Source organism: Leuciscus leuciscus (assembly GCF_965113295.1).
Source record: "Leuciscus leuciscus genome assembly, chromosome: 1".
Lineage (NCBI taxonomy): Eukaryota > Metazoa > Chordata > Actinopteri > Cypriniformes > Leuciscidae > Leuciscus > Leuciscus leuciscus.
In genome coordinates this window covers 66,719,929-66,742,733 of record NC_138725.1, presented here as the reverse complement: position 1 = coordinate 66,742,733, position 22,805 = coordinate 66,719,929, and positions in this window count along the sequence as shown.

Genomic DNA, 22,805 nt, shown 5'->3' with positions numbered 1-22,805 from the left:
TATTTTGAAAGTTGCATCTCTTCGCTGCAACTTTTGCTTTGTATGGCTGCAGTTGTTTGCAAAGCGGGCAAGCCTTGTATGCAACACTTATTAGGGTGTTGCACCCTGGGCACATTTTCTTTGAACTTCCTGGCATCTCTAAAATGAAGTAAAAAATTACATTAAAGCCTTAATACAACTTGTTTTTGGAACATGAGATCCAGTAACAAGAGGCACAATTGTAACGTTAGAATTCCTTAAACTAGGTTGTTACTATAAAGGGGGTTAGTACTACTGGCTAACCTAGCCACTTGCCAATGCCAACTGTCACGTGTCACCTATTAGCCGGGACGTCTGTATATTGGGCCTAATTGATTTGTCCCATACGTGACGTCCCTTGTCCCGTTTATTGTCTGCTACGCTGATCTAACCACTGACTGATAAAACAGCAACAGCAGCAGAGTGGCAAGCACATGTAAAGTCATGTTTTTCCTATTTCCTGTATGACTGTTAAAAGGCGCGTGACATTTGTCTGGGGTTTCTCATTCCAGATTTATGCAGTAACGTTAGGCCAAGTTATATTGTTATTATTGACACATCATGAGTCTAATGACAAAGAAATGCATCAATTATAATATTTAAGCAAAACGTGATCATTACTTATTATGAACCTCGTAACTTACCTGGCAGAGCGCAATGAGAAATGAAATCACTAAAGAAATCACCCAATCCCAAAGCGGACTGGGTACGTCTCCATAGCAACGGATGCTTAGGATCACGGGTAATGCTGGCATCCACTAATTAATTAAATTAAATTAAATGCATTACATTTATTTTAATTAAATTACTATCCAAAACAAATCCCCGTTCTCACAATCGAAGGAGAAACAATTAAAACTGATGGTCATAACGGTCGATAAGGCTCATGGGTTCTGCAGATTACTGTTAGGTTTGACACACCAAACCGATAGAAAAACGGTATTTCTCAAAAAATAAACAGCAACTTTTAGAAGCAATAGCCGTAGCACAACTCTGCAGTCTCGTTAATTAACGGGTAGAATATATTAACTATATTTTTACTGGAATGAATCACTGACGATGAGAAGCCTACAGAATAAATCAATAAAAACAATGACAAAAAAATCTCTGATTAAATGTTGAGAAATGTAGCGCTTAAAGTAAAAAATAATAATAATGACAAATGAGAAAAAAAAAAAAAAAACAATGTTCCCGAGTGGCAAAAAGAAAAACGTGGTGCAGACACAAAATATAGCTTATTGAAATAGCTACAGTAGATCGAAAGTCGTGCTGAGTGACAGGAAAAAAATGGGAAATTTGTGTTCAAGAACACGAATCAATAGTTTATATTTCGTGACGTCACAAACTGCTATAAGAATAAACAATGTCACTCTTTAGCTGTGATTTCAACTTTTCATTGATTGTTTAAATGTTTAATTAATTGTTTTATTATTATTGTTTTATTTTTTATTTTTTTATTTGTTAATGCACTCAATGCAGTGCTGTTTCTTCTTTGTAAAAGGAATAATTTTTTTTTTGTAAATGTCACTCTTTCCCATGAGACCAGGTTGGAATTTAACTTTAAAACATTTTCTTACACTCCTCCTTGAACTGCTCCCTTATCTTGGTGGAGGGGTTTGAGTACCCGGATGATCCTAGGAGCTAAGTTGTCCGGGGGCCTATATGCCCCTGGTAGGGTCTCCCAAGGCAAACAGGGCCAGGTGACGGGTCAGACTAAGAGCGGTTCAGAAGCCCATGAGACACAATCTATCAAGGACCGAGGCGTCGCCCGAGGCTGCAATCCCCGAACCCGGTGGTGGACACCGGAAGTAAGGGATGCCGTCAAGCTGAAGAAGGAGTCCTATCAGGCCTGGATGGCTTGTGGGACTCCTGAGGCAGCTGACGGGTACCGGCAGGCCAAGCGGACTGCAGCCCAGGTGGTCGTGGAGGCAAAAAATCAGGCCTGTGAGGAGTTCAGTGAGGCCATGGAAAAGGACTATCGGTTGGCCTCGGAGAGATTCTGGCAAACCGTCCGGCGCCTCAGGAGGGGGAAGCTGTTGACCTCATCTAGGGATATCGTCGGACGGTGGAAGGAATACTCTGAAGATCTCTTCAATCTGACCGATACATCCCACACACACCCCTCCGAGGGGGACTCGTCCATCACCCAAGCTGAAGTCACAGTTTTTTACGATTGCTATGACAGATTTTTCAATTCTTTTAACAATTTTCCAAAACTCTTAACACAGTTAGCACTACATCCGTCTGTGTAAGCTATACTATTAACACATTTCTTGTTGCTTTAACACAAAATGCATACAATTAACACAAATTTAAAATGCTTGAACTTCTTTTACACACAGGCTCAAACAAGACCAAAACAATGGATTTTTACTGCCAAATTTACCAATGCTTTAACACTGTATGTCAGAACAGATAACACCGTGTTCTAAACCTAACCTTACAGGCTAAAGTCAAGGTAAACAGCTGCTTATATTGTGAATTGAAACACAAATATATCCCCTGTATTTTATTCCATTGCTACTGAGAAACAGCTGATTGAATTATGCAAAATTATGTGGCAATACATGTGGCCAAATGCAGAAGACCAGGCAGATTAGAAGGTGACTCTTTTTTTTCTTTTTTCTTCTGGTGCTTTTTCTGTTCGTATATTTTTTATTTTCACATAATAAATGGCATCTATATTGCATATTTTTGTTATCTTGCAGTAATGTCCTTTTGCAAATAAAGTCTTTATTGCAGCAATTCTGTCTCTGTCTTCGTTTTTTCATTACAGTAACCGTACATTCTGTAAAGCACTCTGAGATGGGTCTTTTTTATTGAATTTCTGCAGCAAAAGACCTAAACCCAACAAAACTAAAATGTAGAGAGACTTAAAAAGAAACTGCAGTGCAAAACACAATCTATGATCAATACAATATATAAGGGCATACCTGACACATATAAAATAATGCAGTTTCTGTAATTCCATCTGATGTTAGTGTTTTTATGACATTGTGCTATGATTGACTAAATCTTCCTGTTGGACGAGAACGTATGTTAGTGTTTTGAAAAATTATTTGATTTTGAGACATGTTTGCAGTGTTTTGGCAGACATAGTGTATTGTTGCTAGTGTATTATTGTATTTTGAAAATTAGTGTTGGAGTTTAGTTTACAATGTGTGCTTTTGAGCATGAAATGAACTGTTTTGCCAATTGTGTGTTGTAGGTGTGTTGGTGCGTTAAGAGTTTAGGAAATTTGTTAAAAGTATTGAAAAAAATTGTCATAGCGCGATTGTAAAAAACTGTAAGAAGCTCCTTGTTGGCAAGGCACCGGGGGTGGATGAGATCCGCCCTGGGTACCTCAAGTCTCTGGATGTTGTGGGCATGCAGCATCACATGGCGGTCGGGGACAGAACCTCTGGACTGGCAGACCGGGGTGGTTGTCCCTCTTTTCAAGAAAGGGAACCGAAGGGTGTGTTCCAACTACAGGGGGATCACACTTCTCAGCCTCCTCGTGAAAGTCTATTCCAGGGTACTGGAGAGGAGAATTCGGCCGATAGTCGAACCATGGATTCAGGAGGAACTGTGTGGTTTTCATCCCGGTCGTGGAACACTGGACCAGCTCTATACGCTCTCCAGGGTACCTGGAGTGTTCATGGGAGTTTGCCAAACCAATCCACATGTGCTTTATGGATTTGGAGAAGGCATTCGACTGTGTCCCTCGTTGTGCCCCCCAACATTGATAATAATAATAAATGTTTCTTGAGCATCAAATGTTCATATTAGAATGATTTCTGAAGGATCATGTGACACTGAAGACTGTCATGTGGAGTCAATGATCATGTGACTCACTGAAGAGAGTAGTTTAGTTTGTTTAGTTTGTTTATTTATAAAGCACATTTCAACAGTCACAGGACTGACCAAAGTGCTGTACAATCATTAAATAGAACATAGCATACGGTTAAAATACACAACAGCTGAGAGGTTACAGTATAGTATTAAACAATTTAAACTATAGACATATATTCAACATCAAATTAAAATATATAAGCTACAGAAGAGAGGACACTTAGATGGTATTAAAAGCTAAGGAGAATAGATGAGTTTTCAGTAGGGATTTAAAAACTGATAGCGAGTGAGCTGTTCTAATTTGTATTGGCAGGTTGTTCCATAATCTGGGTCCCACTACTGAAAAGGCTCTATCTCCTCTACGCTTCAACCTTGTGCAGGGAACAGCAAGTATATTAAGATTACTAGATCTTAAGACACGGGACGGGCTGTATAAGTGTATAAGTTCTGATAGATAACTTGGAGCAAGATGGTGCAGGCATTTGAACACGAGTAGGAGAATTTTATAATCAATCCTATATTGGACAGGTAGCCAATGTAAAGCTCGCAGGATGGGTGTGACATGATCAAATTTACGTGTTTTCGTAAGAAATTTATTGAATTTCAGAGAGTAATTATGCTGAAAACACATCATTTACATTTGTTCAAAGGAACAAATTACATTTTACAATATATTCAAAAAGAAAACACTTATTTCAAATTGTAATAATATTTCACTTTATTACTGATTTTACTGTATTTTTTTAAATGTAGTGTATATATATTAGTGGTGGGCCGTTATCGGCGTTAACGTGCTGCGTTAACGCGAGACTCTTATCGCGCGATAAAAAAAATATCGCCGTTAATCTATTCTCCAAGTTGGGTTGGGAGCTGTCTCTATACTACACAAGCTATGATGACGCAATCTACCCGCGGCCGCGAGGTAAACCCGGCTGCAACGCATATTCGTCGTCATCTTAAGTAAACACGGCTGAAAGTGAAAGCTGGTGAAAAAGATCGGTGCAACATCCATTATTTGGACTTGGTTCGGGTTTAAGCCGTCAGACGAGCAGCAGCAAACTATATACAGAGTGTGTGGGGTAACAGTTCGGTAAGTTAACACACGACTAATCCGTTCGACCACCTCAAATTCAAAACGAAACATGATATCACTGAATACCAGCGCGCGCGTATTATTCCCATTCCAATATATCATAGTGGTGTGTAGCACATAATCTCGATTTTAAGAATCGTTGTTGTGTTTCTTTTTAACTGAAAAGACATCAGTTAGACAATATTCTAATTTTAAATTTGGGGTTTCATAAGCTCCAAGCCATAATAAACATTAGACCTACTTAAGTCTCTGCAGCTAGTGTACTTAAATTTTATTTATCTGCAAAATTATGTTGTATACTTACAGTTTTGCACAATATATGTTCTCAAAACTACATACACCCTTTAAAAAAAAAAAAAAAACATTTAGCAGTTGTTTAGCATGGGTCTGTGTAATCTGTTCTGAAATAGTTTTATTATAATATACTATATCGTTATTGCAAGAGGCTGCAATGTATATCACAATATAGATTTTAGGCCATATCGCCCATCCCTAATTGATAGCCTATAGTAGTTGATAATAACATAGGCTTACCTAATGTTGCCTATGGACGGTAACAGTACAGTAGTAACCTTTTACAGTCTATGAGTAGAACAGCTTTCTCAAGCAGTTTGTGATGCATTTTGGAAACAGGAGATGAGCCCCTGGTCTAATGCGCCACCTGGCTTGAGAAACCCGTTCTCAAAGACTTACTTTTATAGTCATTATTTGGGTAGCACACATATTCTGAATGCCTTCGGCAGAATTCAAATGAGCCATTTTAATCTAGATTAATCTAGATTAATTTCAAAATTAATCTAGATTAATCTAGATTAAAAAAATTAATCTATGCCCACCTCTAATATATATATATGTAGTGTAATTGTGAAATGTTACAGCAGAGTGCAGCAGATACATGAGAAGTCTTACTGTGAAAATACTGTGAAAGAAATGCAATTATTAACCTGGAAAAATCCTAGGCTATAAAAAAAAAATTAACAGTGTTGTGATACAAACTCAAGAGACTAGAATCTGTTGATGTTTATATATATATAGGCTAATTCATGAACACGAATGTGACAGATTTTTTAGTTCTAATGATGTAAGTTACTAGCCTGACTACGTCAGACTTCCTACTTCCGCTAATTTCATTTCGCTCCTGTAGTCAGTCTGAGATAGCAGCCTATCTTTCAGTTTTCCACCGGCCTGAAAACAGCCGGGCCAATCAACGAACAGAGGGCGGGCTGAGAGCCGTGACGTAGACGCTGATTGTACCGTGGATGCGTAGATTTACTTCACATAATCTGCAAAAGTCATTCACAGCCATGTTCACTCCGGTATTTCGCTCGATGGTTTAGTTTTTGCATCATACATGCGTTTACAGTGGAAGTTAGATGCGGCTGAGCATGCGCATAACACACGCCATAACCAAACATTATGTGATTGGCTTACGGGTAACCAATGATTTTAAACTTCAGACAAGCGCCCCCCCGCGAGAGAGAAAACACTTCTCTATTATGCCATTCCAGACTCTGTCTACGAAGCAAAGTGAAGTAGCAGAGTCTGGTATTACCAGGCTAGTAAGTTACTGCGCAAAGTATTACATGATTGAGAGTAATCGATATAAAAGATATAAGGAGAGATAAGTGATATCTCCATATAGACTAAGTTTGTAACTCCTAAATTGTAAATGTTAGACAGATGCTGCTTTGATTGAAGCCAGTGAGACTTCAGCAGCTTCACACTCAGTCACAGTGAAGATCTGCTGACGAAACACTTACTCTAACTCGCTAGTTAAGAATTTTCCATTATAGAAACACATGATTAGAGTTCTCAGATCTCTACTTTTCCCTTGATCTTCCTCTCCTCTTTATTAATAGTATGTTAACTAATGTATAACTAGAGTTTAATAAATGGAAGATTATTGTAAAGTGTTACCGATTTTTATTTATTTATTATACACCAATTCAGTGTTGGACAGATCAGTTGTTTTAACCCTTCATTAAAGTGAATGGTTCAAATGAGTCATTATGCGTATCGGACATGTCATTAGCAGACGTGTAGCCTATGGCAGGCATTGTGTGATTATCTCGGCAGTTTAGGACAGGACATCGCACAAGATTTGTTTCATCACTGAATAGGTTTTTTCGTTTACTGAAATTGTGGTTTATGTCAGCTGAATGGGCGGCACGCTTTTTAGAGAAGATAAGGCAACGTTTCTTTAGTACAATTCACACCCCGCGGTAATTCAAGAGAAAAAAATTCCAAATGCTCCACGTGAAACTGGTCTTCCGACCTTTTACTATCGTGTCAGTAGGCTTGTTTGAGATGCGCCTTGCCTCGCCTGAAATGTATGCGAGAGTAGGCGGCTGCAGTGAGAGGAGGAGTGAAAAAAGCGCAGGCAAGCCGGACAGATCTCTCTTCTCGTAGTGGATCTGACACCTGCGAGATCAAAGATGGATACTAGAGCCCGACCGATATATCGGCGGGCCGATATTAGGCATTTTTCAAACTATCGGTATCGGCATTTATAATGGCCGATAAATGAATATTTAAAAAATAAAATAAAAGCGGACGAAACACCCTTCAACCATGTTATGAGTGTTGGCGCTGCATAGTTTGTCCACCAGAGGGCACTATACAAGGAAGATCGCTCGGGCTACAGGAGTGGTTACGAACAGAGTCCAGAGTTCACCTGAGTCGGGATGATTCTGTCAGCATTAAAGACTTTTAAAATCATTTAACTCGCGTTCATGTTTGAATGCCTTGTGTTTGTGATGCAAAAGACTATGCGCGCTAACCATTACCATAGTAAACATAGTAAACGCTTGAAGATACGCATAGTGTAAAAACATAGTGAACGCTTGAAGAAATCAGACCAATCATAAAGGCTATAACAGTTATGTTTTTATTTTATCTGTCAGTAGCCTACGTCTCGTCTCTTTATACCGGACTATCATAAAATAAAGCATCTTTTTTTTCGGGAGCTTCCTCTGTTTCTCTGACGGAAAATATCTGTATGGGAGTCGAGAGAGTGCTGCTAAAGCTCCTCAGGTCGTATTTTTGGTGGCATATATTTGTAGAAATTATCATTCTTTCTAAATGTGATGTAAATATGTCCTGTAACTACCAGATAAACAGTAACAGACGCGACTGAAGTAGTAAGTGTGTCCTTTCTTTTGTGAAATAAAGTTAGACCTAACGGTAATTTATTTCTGAGTGACTAATGTGCAATTTTGACATAAATTAATTCATTATGATCAAAGTATCACTTTTTATTGTAAACCTGTGGTAAAACATCGATGCTTGGGTTTTAAATATTCAAGTAAACAACAAAAATTCCAGCAAACGGCCGCTTTTATCATGTTTGTTTTCAAGGCTGTTTCCAGTGATTTCTGATTAGTTTTCTGATAAAACTTCCATTTGTTGGTGAAATGATGGGTTAGTGTGACGTTGTTCCAGAGAGGCGTGTTACGGGCGTGTTTTAGTGAAGCGCTGTGGAGCTTCTGGCCCGACAGTGGAAACGCAGGCCCGGTGCTATTAGCATTATTATATTAATAATAATAGTTTACTTTTTTTTGTTCAAAGGACTTTAAGTTTCATATCTTAAGTTTGTATTTTTATACATTATATTTATCAGAACTTTAATATATTCTGTTCTGTTGTGACAATAAAACAAACAAGTTTATTTTTAAACTACATTATCATATTTTAGTAAGGCTGAGGACTCTTAAATAACGACAAATAACTAATGTTAGGGAAATCTGTTCATGTTTTGTTACGCGTTTCTGGATAAAATATATATATATATATATATATATATATATATATATATATATATATATATATATATATATATATATATAAATATATATATATATATTTATATATATATAGGCCGATATATCGGAATTAGGGATGCACCGATTGGGAAATTCTGGGCCGATACCGATACCGATGTTTAACATAACAACTTGGCCGATGGCCGATGCCGATGCCGATGTTTTTTCTTTTTGTTATTTATTCCTTCTTTTGTGCCACGGAGACATACAAGTCTTTCGGCTCTTGATCACACTATCCTAGAATGAGCACAAATCAGACCAATTTATGAAACAAAAAAAACCTTTAATGTCACTTTCTGGTTGACAGTTATAACCTTATTTATAAGTTCTTTTTCAGTTGTTATGAAGAGCAATATGAGAGAGAAATTTGGTAATCATTGTCTGACCCAACAAAAAAAACATTATAATATTCATTTTATTTTTCGTGTTCGCATTTATGAGGGAAAAAACACGGGTGAATGTTCATACCAATATGTTCATATCATACCGAGAGAGAGAGAGAGAGCGAGAGCCCCGACCGCGCGCGCGCTCTCACTCACTATTCAGAGCGGTCAAGCTTCCCCGTACTTTTTGACAAGAGTCCTTGACAGGGAGGCCAGAGTTTCTTTGCAGCTCAAGTCGGCGGCGGTGTGTACAGTTAACGCTCTATCTGTTGACGGCGCTGAGGGAAAAGCTCCCGCCACTGGAAGAAGCAGTCGCCGCCCATTTGTGTCCTCCTGCGCACCCATCAAAGCCGTGCAGAACGTCTTCAGCACTCGCGGATCGTGCATACTCCGCCGCTTCTTCTGCTACACACCATGGTCGTTCTTTTCTCGAGAAAAGGAGTTTTCTCATAGAAAATAAATAAATAAATGCGTCATTGTACCCAGCACTTCTGAAAATGCACTTCCGAATGCGTCTCTGTCCCCAGCATATCAAACCAAACTGACGCCCATGTGACATCGGCGAATGTCATTTTAATTTCCCGATGGCCGATGGCAGTTAACGAGGCAAATATCGGCCGTTACCGATGTTCAGCCGATGCATCGGTGCATCCCTAATCGGAATATCGGATTTTTAAATCACCAAATATTTGTATCGGTATCGGCCTTAAAAATCCTTTATCGGTCAGGCTCTAATGGATACCGCGGGATTCACGCTTGTGCACAGTGTTGCTAATAAACTGGATGTAATTCAAGTTCTGTTGCTTTTATATACAAATAAATAAAATGAACAAGACACCCAAAGTACTTGTTATTTAATTCCATTCCAAATACATGTTTATCAATATTTTTTTTCTTTAATACAGACATATGTTATTATTTTTTTTATAAAAATTAAATTGCATAACCCAAAGAGATCGCACTGTCATATAGTTTGGGAATATTCACACATAACATATACACATAAAACATGATATTAGAGTTTTAAAATCAAACATTTTAAAAGAGAACAATACATCACAGTTGTTTAAACCAATGAGCATTAAGCTGTGTCGTCAGCAAGTCGTTTCCCATCGTGCTTTTGATCAGCGCAGTCGGCAACTGCGCTCGACTGCAGAATCCGACACGCGCGCCTTGCGCTCTCGAGAGATTTTTGACATACGTCAGCATGACATCAGAGCAAGGCGGACCGCACTCGGACACATTTCTATGGAAGGCGAACGGGGCCAAAAGTCTTTAAACGAAACGCGTGATTTTTGACCGCGTCAACACGCACTGTTTGTCCGCGATTTTTTACGCGTTTCTTTTGTACGTGTAGACACGCCCATTCTGGTCGTGTTAAGGCGTCAGTTATGGTCGCGTTACTTTAGTACGTGTAAAGACGCACAGTTTTACCATGTTAAGATGACCAATTTGGACATGTTTCTCAATGCGCACATTATAGATGCGCACCATGTTCGAACTTGTAATATGTTTTAAAGCAGACTTACTTTTAGATTTACCCACATTTTAATCCTTTAGTTAATTGTGGCCTTTTTTTTTTAACTGATATCTTAACTGCTAGAGTAAATTAATTCATGTTACATTGTAAATTAAGTAAATGCTATATATTCCATATTATACAATATAATTTATTTATATGGGTTATTAAATGTTTAAGTTATTGGCTTATCATTTTCAAAAGTATATAACTTACACAGCATAGGCTATATTTATAACTGAACACACACACAGAGAGAGAGAGAGAGAGAGAGAGAACTTTATTCACTTTAACATAATAATGTTTTTGTAATTTGGTGTTCAACCCAAAACCTTTTATTATCATATTTTTGTCAGAGCTGTTGTGTGAACAAATAAAAATAAAAATAAAATAAGACAGCAGGTTAAACTATGTCCTCAGAACAAGAGTAGCCTAAAGTGTCTGTTTTATCGGTAAAAGCCAATAACCAACTGGATATACAAACTTCTTAAAATTAATTTCCACTTTGTGAATCACAAGTGGTGATAAACGTTTTTAAAGTCTATAAACTGTAACTGTTTTAAACACAAATTGAGCCAGAAATTGAGCCAGAGAATTTTTAACGCATGTGCTGAGATCATTGGGGGGAGCTGCGCAATCACATATATATATATAGCCTACTATTAATAAATGAGAAACTTGGCCACTAAATATTTAATTTTCAATTATTTTAATGATCACAATTAAAGTTTTAATTGTATTAAATTGAACAAGCGCAACATTCAGCATTCAAGCAAATATTCTAAAAGATGTATTATTAATAATAATGTTATTTCAACATAATATCTCGTTATTTCAACATAATATGTGTGCGTGCAACAAGCAACATGTGCATAAATCCGGTGACGCGTGTATTGATTTTTATTAATAAACGAGTGTTTTCTGACAGTGTCGACTGCAAAGATGAAGTTGATCGCCATATTCGTGAACGCGCCTATAGAGAGAAATGCACATAATGGATTACATAATCAGAGAGTAGCCCTTTTCTGTTCGTTTTGAATTATTTCGTTTAAAGACATTTCAAGCTTTGTGTATTTGATGTATTTCTCATGTCTGTGTGAGGCATACACTGAGTTTCGTTAAGTTAGGATGAGATGCGCTCCAGTTAACGTAAAATGCAAGTGACCGCGCGGGCGCCTCCATGATTATATTGTCTGTTATATTGGCTTCCTATTTTTTAAATCCAGGCAATTGGTTGATGAAAAATTGATTAAAATTAATATACAATTTATACAAAACGAAATTCACTTTAAAGAAAGGTTTTCTACAGAACAAAACTTAATGAAGTGGTCAAAATCATGTCTCAATCAACCTTTCCATGTCTCTCGATATATTGCGCATCCTATCTTACTCGTGCTGTTCACTTTTCTATAAATCAACATAAATGGAAACAAAATATGAATGGAGAAATGTTCTGCTATGACTATGAGTTTGTTTGTTTGTGCTGTTCTGTCTCTGTGTGTTTTACAGTAGCCTAAACATCATCGTAGTGAATACTATCATATAATATAATAATATAATATATAGGCTTCTGACGATAACAAGTTTCTGCGAGCCTAATTTGGAAACAAATGAAACATTCAAAATGTGTTTTTATTTTTATAACATATGATAGGCTACAGTTACAGTTCAATAAACAAGTAATTAATATTAAGTCAGTTGAATGTTAGATACAATAAATGTTCTATTTCAGCAGCGAAAATAGTTCCACAGCATATCTCAAAGGAAAACTTAACTGTGTTTCATTACCGAATGATTCAGTGTTTTGAACGAATCAGTTGAGTCAAAGATTAAATGAATTACTATTAATTTACAACTGCCTCATCCCTGAATGAATCAGCCGTTTGAATGAATCGTTTGAATAAATGACTCACTCATTAAGACGGTCGCCTGCCGCCTCCTACTGGCGGTTTATAAATATCATTTCTATGTACAAATAATATTTCTTATTTGTATATTCAAAAAATATTTTAAATAATCTTATTACATTATTTAATGCAGTTTAATTTGATTGGTACAGCCCTTTATCATCTTATTATTCTAATGAAAGATGAAGCATAGGCCTATATTTAAAACGATTACGGAAAATGCCCTTTATAAAGATTAAAATATCATAAATGTACCTATTTATATATGTTAGAGCTGACTGAACAGTGATGAGAATACTGATTCGTAATATTATATTACGTAATTATATTTACAACACACACAAAAAAAATCTCATTTTTTTCCTGTTCAAACAAATGTTTTTACTCAGACAAGTGAATGACCGATCGAAGGACAAATGAAAAGGCTTAATGTTGAGCCCTGGTATATATATATTTTTTTTTATTATTATTCATTTATTTACCCATAAACCTGTCTTTAGGAAGCCATAAGTTACAGTGGCAAAAATAACTTTGTGAAACACTTAGGGGTGGTGGACAGGGTTTAAATTAAGACAGGAGTATGCCTTAATCTAGTTAAACGTGCATTTCAATTATTTTATTCCACAGCTGATGTGTGCAGTTTTTTATTGCCTACATTAAAATAATTTTCTCTTGTTTTGTTTTTTAATTGCAGTCTTTTTCTTCTGCCATTCAAGCTTATCAGCGCTGTGGAATCTTAAGCTTTTCTTAGTTCAGCTGCACACAGTCTGAAAAGTTTTTTTTGGCAGTTTGCTAAAATAAAAGAGCCATCGTTTAAGCTGTTGACGTTTCTACCATGAGAAAGAACGTTAAACGAACAACTTAAAAGGGCATGACAAATCATGACATAAGACTGACATCACTCACAACGTACCAATGTATTATCCCTCATGAACAAATATAACGTCTGATGTTTGCATACGTGCATACCAGTATACCATTACGACATAGTTCATGAATAAACATGATGTCTGATGTTTGTATACGTATATACCAACGTACCATCGCGTCACATATGCAAATATAGTCTCAAATACAGCAATTTCATTGGCTGCTGTGCGTGTTGTCGTGTTAACGTGGACAAACGGTGCGTGTTGACGCGGCCGAAAATCACGCGTTTCGTTTAAAGACTTTTGTCCCCGTCCGCCTGCCATACATTTCTAACCGGCATGCATCTCGCGCTGATCACCGGTGATCGGTTCTGCGCAGATTTTGCTCATTTCAGGAATCCGAATGGAAGATGGCGGTGATGGCGGAAACTTACTAGACGTCTCCTAATAAAAATCAGACTCCAACCTTAACAAACACTTAAAAGAACCTGAACTACACTAAACCAACTCAGCAAAATACCAACTAAAGACCCGACATACTTTAAAACTGTGTCAATTTGATTCACCGCGAAAGAAAGAACTTCAGAGAAAAACTGCTCGGTGAGTTGCAAGCTAGCAAATGCCTCAAACAAAACCTGCAAAAGAGAAAATGAGTCACCAACTACAAAAGCCTGAACTAAAGAGAAAAGAGTCCTCTCCAAAAGAAAAGAAAGTTGTCCACACATCGCTTGGCGACCATAACTACCAGGGATGTGCAGAAGAGGAAGAAGTGAAACTTGTCTCTCTTCCTGATACCCCACTAAATAGCCCAGCACCCAAGAAACTTAACAGCGGGCAAACAGAGCCATCAATGTACGAGTTACAGATGACTATCTTGAAGACTGTAAACGATAGAGCCGATGAACTGGCACGTCTGATAAGCAGCAACGCAGCAGATATCAAAGAGCACAAAGTTTCTGTCAAGTTTGCACACGAAGAAATCAACGACATAAAATCAGAAAATGCTGCGCTTAAGAAGCAATGTGAAAAGCACCAGATGGTGATATTGTCACTGAAAGAGCGTGTAACTGATGCCGAACGCTACAAGCGAAGATGGTGCCTGCGACTTTACGGATTACCTGAGTAAGATAATGAGCACGTCAAACAGAGAGTGGCAGAGATCTGTCAGAAAATTACACCAGAAATGGGGGCCAGAGCAGCTGAGGGAATTGACATCGCACACAGGCTGGGAAGACGAGCGGAAGGCAAAACCCGCGGTGTCATCATCCTCTTCACTTTTCGCTCAGTGAGAGATGAGATCTGGAGAGCCGCCAAAAACAACGATTTCCTACGTGAGAAAAAGCTACGTCTTGAGGAAGACTTGACTAAAGAAGACAAGGAGAAGAGAGCTGCGCTGTGGCCAATTATTGAAAGAGCACGCAAGAACGGGAGCAAGGCGTACTTTGTGGGAGTTAAAGGATACATAGATGGTAAGGAGATTCGCCATGTGTCTGAAAGTTAAACCCAAACTGCCGTTTATGATGATGTTTTTGCTCTCTTACCCCATATCTCATTCGCTCTGATTAACAAGAGATTTTCGGGAATAAAAGAACTATATAAATGCAAGTTGGCAGAATTCGTTCTAAACCAATGTTCTAATTGTTATTTTAGACTGTGTTCACTTTGCTAGTAATGAATGTCCTAAATGTTACTTAACACTTTGTTCATACGGTTAATATGTGATGAACAATTTTCCAAAACTGTCAATATACTATATTGTTATTATTTTGCTATGTCCAAATGTAAAATACATACTCAATACAGGAGTCATTTTATAGGGTTGACGTCTTTGAGATAATATTGTGATAGTTTTATATATAAGGTTTTTTTTCTGGATTTAATTTTGGTATCTGTTAACACTAGGGGCCCTATCTTGCACCCAGCGCAAGTGACTTTGTACACCGACGCATGTATCATTCCTATTTTGCACCCGCGCAAAGCGGACTTTTCCCTCCACAGAAGCACGTCGGTAAGTTAGGAAATACACTTGCGCTCCCGGGGGCGGTTCAGCGCAAAGAGGAGGCGTGTTCCGGCGCAAACGTTCCTTCTTGCTATTTTGCAGGTTTAGAAAACAATTGCGCCACTAACCAGGAAAAAATAGTTTAAAGTCAGTGGCGCGTTGCGCATGTTATTCATATGCTATTTTAAGGGCGCATGCTTGGCCATAATCAATGTAGCGTGTGACCAACGCGCATACACTTTGATTCTCTCATCTACACAGAAGCAGCAGTTTTCATTTTTGCAAATCATACATTATTACGATAGATAGATAGATAGATAGATAGATAGATAGATAGATAGATAGATAGATAGATAGATAGATAGATAGATAGATAGATAGATAGATAGATAGATAGATAGATAGATAGACAATTTATTATAAAAGCATACATCTAGCTTACACATTTACCCAAATTATCATACGCCTGTTTAACCGAAGTTAATTTGGGTGGGTTTCTCCATTTCAATGTAACTTCTCTCTTTTACGGCCGTGACGAGAGCGTTGCTCTCCTCGGCTGTGAACCGCTCCTGGCGCGCGCCTGGCAAATCCGCCGTTACAATAGCAATCCGCTATGGAAAAAGCGCATCTGCTCTTAAAGGGAATGTGAGATGACGCTCTGATTGGTTTATTTCACGTTACGCCCAAACCACACCTATGAATAATGAAGCTACTTCAGACCAACCCATTTTAGATTTGCGCCTGGCGCAAGAGTCATTTATCCCGCCGGGAAAATAGCAACAGCGCCGAGACCCGCCCACAAAGTTACTTGCGCTTTGCGCTTTGACACTTGCGTTTCAGATCGTTAAAATAGGGCCCTAGGGGTCTGCGAAATATTGTAAAAAGAAAAGCGTTTTTCTTATTTTGTAAGGAGGCAAAGGCAGATTTTGTCTTTCTTCAAGAGAGTCATTCTTGCTCAGAGGATGAAACATTTTGGAAAAAGCAATGGGGGAAGGAAAGTTGGTTTTCTCATGGGTCTAATAGGTCTGCAGGAGTCACTATTCTAAAGGACAAATTCAATGGAAAGGTTTTGGACAAAAGAATTGATGATAAAGGACACTATATATTTTTGGTCTTGGAAATACATACGAATTTTGTTTTACTAGGGAACATTTATGGATATAACACTGACTTAATAAACTATCAATTATTAGAAGAGGTTGAAAATATTATTAATTCCCTCACCTACAAATACCCTTCAGCCAAGGTTATTTTGGGAGGGGACTTTAATATGGTATGGTCTCAGGACCTGGATAGACACCCTTCTAAAGCTAGAGATAGAGAAAACAGTCTTACCAAATTTTGTGCAAGATTAAACTTAGTAGACATATGGAGACACCGCAATCCAACAGAGAGGCAATATACATGGAACAACAATGATCTATCACGCTGCTCTCGAATCGACTTTTGGCTGATCTCTAATGACATGGAGAAACATGTCCTACTATAAAATTTGTCCTACTATAATAATGACAGATCATAGAACAATTTTTCTCAAATTAAATTGGTCACAGCAAAATAAAATAAATTCAATTATTGGAAATTTAACAATGCTTTGTTAAATAACAAAAACTTTACAGAATCTATAAAAAAAACGTATAAAACAACATTGGGAACTAGCAGTATCTGTAGATGAATACGGGAAACAATGGGAATTGCTCAAATATGAAATCAGAAAATATGCCATTAGTTTCAGCAAAAACTTAACTAAAAGAAAAAGAGCAAGAATAGAATTTTTAATCAAAGGTATCTCAGACATCATTTTAAATTCAACAGATAATGAACAATCTTTGCAGTTAGACTGCTTTCAAACAGAATTGGATGAAATTTATAAGGAAAAAGCTAAAGGGGCATTCATACGATCAAGACTAAAATGGTTTGAAGAAGGAGAGAAAAACAGCAAATATTTTTTGGCATTGAAAAAAGAAATATGGAAAGAAGTTCGTTAACTAAACTAAAAGTAAGAAGTTCCATAACAGAAGATTATAATACTATATCCAAGTCTGTGTCCGTATATTATGCTAATCTTCACAAGATGGACATATGTGCTGAGTCATCTGTTATTTTTAATTCACTTGTAGATATCAAGAAAGCAAGCACAACCTTCAGAGAGGAATGTGATGAATTGTTATCTATCGAGGAAATAAAATGGGGAATAAAACATCTTAAACTCAACAAATCACCAGGGCCCGTATTCATAAAGATTCTAAGAATCCTCTAAGAAAACTCTTAATTTAGCTTAAAGACTTTTACGTAGGAGTCTTAGCTTAAAAGCGATTCGGGACCGATCTGAGAGCAACTCTGAGTAAAGAAAAGACAAAAACTTTCATCTTAGTAAGGAGGCGGGGTTGACCCCGTTGCTATGCATGACACAATCTTTTGAAGACTGTGATTGGTTGGTTGTCCAAGAAGGAAAAAAAAATGTGATTTTAAGTATAGGGTCTATTCTAAGCCTTCACTTTGAAATTACATGCGTAATTTTTCCTATTTGACCGTTCACACACACACACACACACACACACACACACATTATATATGTGTATATAAATCCTTTTTTTTTTTTTTTTTACCATGCTGTTAATAAGGTATTCGATTGGCTTAGAATGATAATAATTGTTCCTCTCTTTCCAATTACACTGATTGCTGGCATGTCTATTTAAGTGGTGGTTTGAATGTTGGTTTTAATGTATCAAACATGGAATTTTCCCAGTTGCCAAATATCGTAATGTAGTGATTACTTTCATTTCTGGCGCTATGGCATTTCTGTGCTGTTTCGGAGATGTTAGCGTGTCTCTAATAAGATCAGTCACAAACATGATCCCTGCACGATCTAATCTATAGCGTCTTATTAACTCACTGTTATTCATTGTCTGCAACACATTTCTTCTCCCTCTTCGTCTTTCTGACATTTTCTCCTCTGCTAAAGAAACTCTTAAGCCTCTTAAAAGTCCTCGTCCGTGCTCCTAACAATTTTGACCTTAAGACCTCTTTTAAGGGTTAAGATGCTTTCTGAATTACTTTTTTCTTTACTAGGATTTTTTCTTTAATTTTAAGAGTAAACGCCCACATTTCTAAGAATTTTCTTAGAATTTTGTCACTAGGAGCTACTCTTTGCATTAAGATTCTTTATGAATACGGGCCCAGGAAATGATGGCCTTACAGGTGAATTTTACCAAGCATTTCTTGAAGAAACATCCAAATTTCTTTTGGCAGTATATAATGAAGCCTTGAGTGATGAAGAATTACCCCACTCAATGAAGCAAGGCCTAATAACGTTAGTCCCAAAACCTAATAAAGACACTCTATTGATTGATAATTGGCGTGGTATTACATTGTTAAACAATGATTACAAAATCTTGGCGTCGGTACTAGCCAAACGATTAAAATATGGAATAAACGACATTATACACGAATCTCAAAGCGGCTTCATGCCTTGACGTCACATTTCTAATAATATTAGATTAGTTTTGGACTTGGTAAATTACAGTCACCTGCTCTCTGGAGACCCAATTATTCTTTTTCTAGATTTTCAGAAGGCATTCGACACAATTAGTCATAAATTCATATTAGACACCCTATCCTTCTTAAATTTTGGCAATTTCTTCCTTAAAGCAATGAAAACACTTACAATAGCTCAGTTAAACTCATGTATGGAACATCTCGAGATTTAATGTAGAAAAAGGGGTCCGCCAAGGATGCCCAGCCTCTCCTTATATCTTCTTGCTTGTTGCCCAAATATTGAATTACTTGATATTACAAACTCCTTTTAAGGGAATTGGAGTACTTGACAAAGAAATCAAAATCTCACAACTTGCAGACGATACTACTTTATTTTTGCAAAATATCGAACAAGTACCCCTAGCTTTATCTACAATACTTTTATTAGAAACATACTTGATCCTGCCAGTACTCCTATATGTAAACACCGATGGACTTTACTGGACAAGAAATTATGGAACATGATCTTCCTGCTACCTCATCAGTATATTATTGTAAATAAAATCAAAGAAGTTTTATTCAAAATTGTTCACAGGTATTACCCTTCAAAAGCAAACATCTGTACTTTTTTTCCAACTGTGTGTAACATTTGTACATTCTGTGGATGTGACGGAGAAACCATTGAGCATGTTTTTGTTGATTGTCCCCTTGTAGCTTCCTTTTGGTCCCATTTACAAAGATTTATTTCCCAAAAGATAAAAAAGAATATTTCTCTAAGCAAATGTGAAATACTTCTTATAGTCACTGAGCCATATTTATCAGCCAATGAAAAATATGTAATTAACTTAATTATTATTTTAGCTAAATATTATCTGCACAAAATGATTTGGCAAAGAAGCAAACCCTCCCTTTACAATTTCAAAATTACAGACCTTAAAAAATATTGGAACAGCATAAAAAAAAAATTAAAAAAAAAGAACAACAAATTAAACAAAACAATCAAATTATTTCATTATTTTAACTTTAATGCATAAGCAGACCCCTAAGTGTTTTTCATTTATGTATCTATGTGTTTTGTTATTTTATTTCTATTTTATTTCGGATCTTTTCCTGTCTCTTATTTTGTTCACCTTGTTAAGATCAGATATATGAAGCTGTATATTGATTCAATTTCATATACATGTTAAAATTGTACTTTGACAAAATGTTAATAAAATTAAGTTTCAAAAAATAAAAAAATGTTTTGCTCATCTCAAACAAGCCTAGTATCATAGCCAGGCTCCTCCAGCTTCACCCACGCCCCGCCTCTTTGCCCATTTTCTGTTATCCGAGAGTGACGCAAGGTGACGCGAGGCCAAGATGGCGACGGCCGACTCCGCCCACTTTAGGCTTCAAAAATGCTCTTCAGAAACCTCAAACCTACGGGTGACGTCACGGACACTACGTCCATATTTTTTTACAGTCTATGCTCATGACACAATGATCATTGTTACACGTAGTAGCTTTAGCCCACGGCTAACTAACGTTAGTTCAGCTCGCGCTGTGAGTGCGGCCTACTCAACTCATCTCATATCAAATCATTTCTGAAATTGACATATCTGTCATAAGATAACATATGATAAAAAATGTCACTCACCCACACGAGATTGCATCACATATTCAATTAAAGAATATTATTCAATAAAGATTATCACTCTGGGATCCACTAAATCTTTACTCCGATTTCCACTTCACCTTTCTCTCTCTGACGACAACACTCCAGGCTGAAGCATCCAAAGTTTCCAAGTGCACACAATCACAGTTCCCGATAGATTATGATTATCATTTAGTACAAGGAGTTTCTGGAGAAATGCTCCGTTCTGCTGTCTCATCTGATCTGTTCTCATCTGATTCTCTCTGCTCATGCTGACGGCGGCGCAGGCGCGACCTGTGGGCGGGCCTTATGAATATGCCGCTACTGTTGGCTCTCAGGGGTGTCAATCACTACAGCACAATCAGTGATTGGATGAATTGCGTGCTATTGCCCAGTGGTGTAGTCGAGTGCATCAAGTAAAGAAAAAAAATTAACTAATTGAAAAAAATGATTTTGTACAGAACAGAGCGACACGACTCGATTTAAACTGTTAAAGAAGAGCTAATATACTAAGAATGCTCTGGTCTGACCGATTGTCTCTCTGCTTTATTTTATAATAAATATCTCTGTGTCTAAAGTTCCTAATGTCCTGTACTCTCAACTTTTGTATAGTAGTACTAGTCATAATTTTTACACCAGGCATGAATAAAAGGGATGTTTTTTTTATTTCCTGTTTCGAAAACCACTGGAAAACAACGTGTATAGAGGAATGAAAATATGAAATCATTTACCATTGATATCACACATTTTTACAAGAAAAATTTGTTAAAAAAATATTTAAAGGAACATTTAATGGAACAATATATAGTAAATTGTTGATTTTGATATTTGGAATGAATGTTGGGTTAGTATGTTTCATTGACTTGACTTTTTATTGTTGTTGATTAAATGTATTTTTGTATTTTTTTACTTGTTGGGACCCCAGGAAGAGTATCCACTGCCTAGGTAGGGGCTAATGGGGATCCAAATAAACTAATAAACCAAGATCATTGATGGAAAATACCATTTACAGCCAATACAGGCAATTTACTTAGATACGTTTTTTTTTTTGTTTTTTTTTGACAGTTATAGCACCACGTCTTGCCTGATCTCCACCACTTTTATTAGGTGTCCTCAAAAGGTGCCCATACATGTCTGTCAAATTTGTTGTAAATATATATTTTTTTTATTGAAGTTTAGACACTTCTATTTATGAGAGCATAAACATTATCCATGGGTGACAATGATTGGAATTATTATTATAAAATTTTTTTTTTCAGTTCCTATCATAATTTTGACATTTGGGCGTTATTGTTTAGCTATTGACCTATGTTTTCAAATGTTCTGCTGTGTTTTTGTCTCGATCGGACTTACGGTTTCGAAGATAATCGCAATTTTTTTAAGCGCTAAATGACAACAGAATCAATCTGACATCAGAAATGAGGAAAACGTACAGGTCAGAAGAGTAAAAGCACAGAATATCATGATCATCTTGAAATTTGGTCCGTGTGACGTGTAAAGATGAGCAGTGCTGTAGAATAATGCTGAGATGATCAGAGAGAGAAACTTTAAGACAGTCAAGAGGCTTGTTTGACTTGAACCGGCGCTGCCCAGACCGATCGGTGAATGACATCTAAATACCGCGAGAGCGAATAGAGAGCAGACGGCTCCTTATGTTTTTGAATTGCTCTAGCGGTACTTTGATGTCATAAACCGATCGGTCTGTGCAGCGCCGGTTCAAGTCGAACAAGCTTAAGATCTCTGAGAGGGAGGAGCCACTGAAAGACCCGCCCACCCCGTACAATAGACACGCCCACCCCATACAATAGACACGCCCACATCATACAATAGACACGCCCACATCTGACAAACTACACATGAGCTTCTCACTTCATCACTGAGGAAAATGTGTTAAAGTTTTTCTTAATCGATTTGACACAAACTCAGATCACTGTTCTCAGAACAATTAACAAAGTGATCTGAACACTTTAATTGTCCTAAACAGATTGTAAGTTTGTCATATTCTCAATTGCTCATGATTTCAGTTGACCCCAAACTAGTAGGCCAATCTGAACCTAATAATTCACACATCACTGGAAAGGCAATTTTTGTAATTGTTTACACAGCTATCACAATTGCATTAACTATAAAAACTATTTTCAGAAGTAACAAACATTGTTATTGTTTTACGGTGTGTACTTTACTCTTAACACCTTTTACCTATTTATTTATTATTCTCAGGTAAGGTAAAGAAAGTCAAATCTGACCTAAACCGT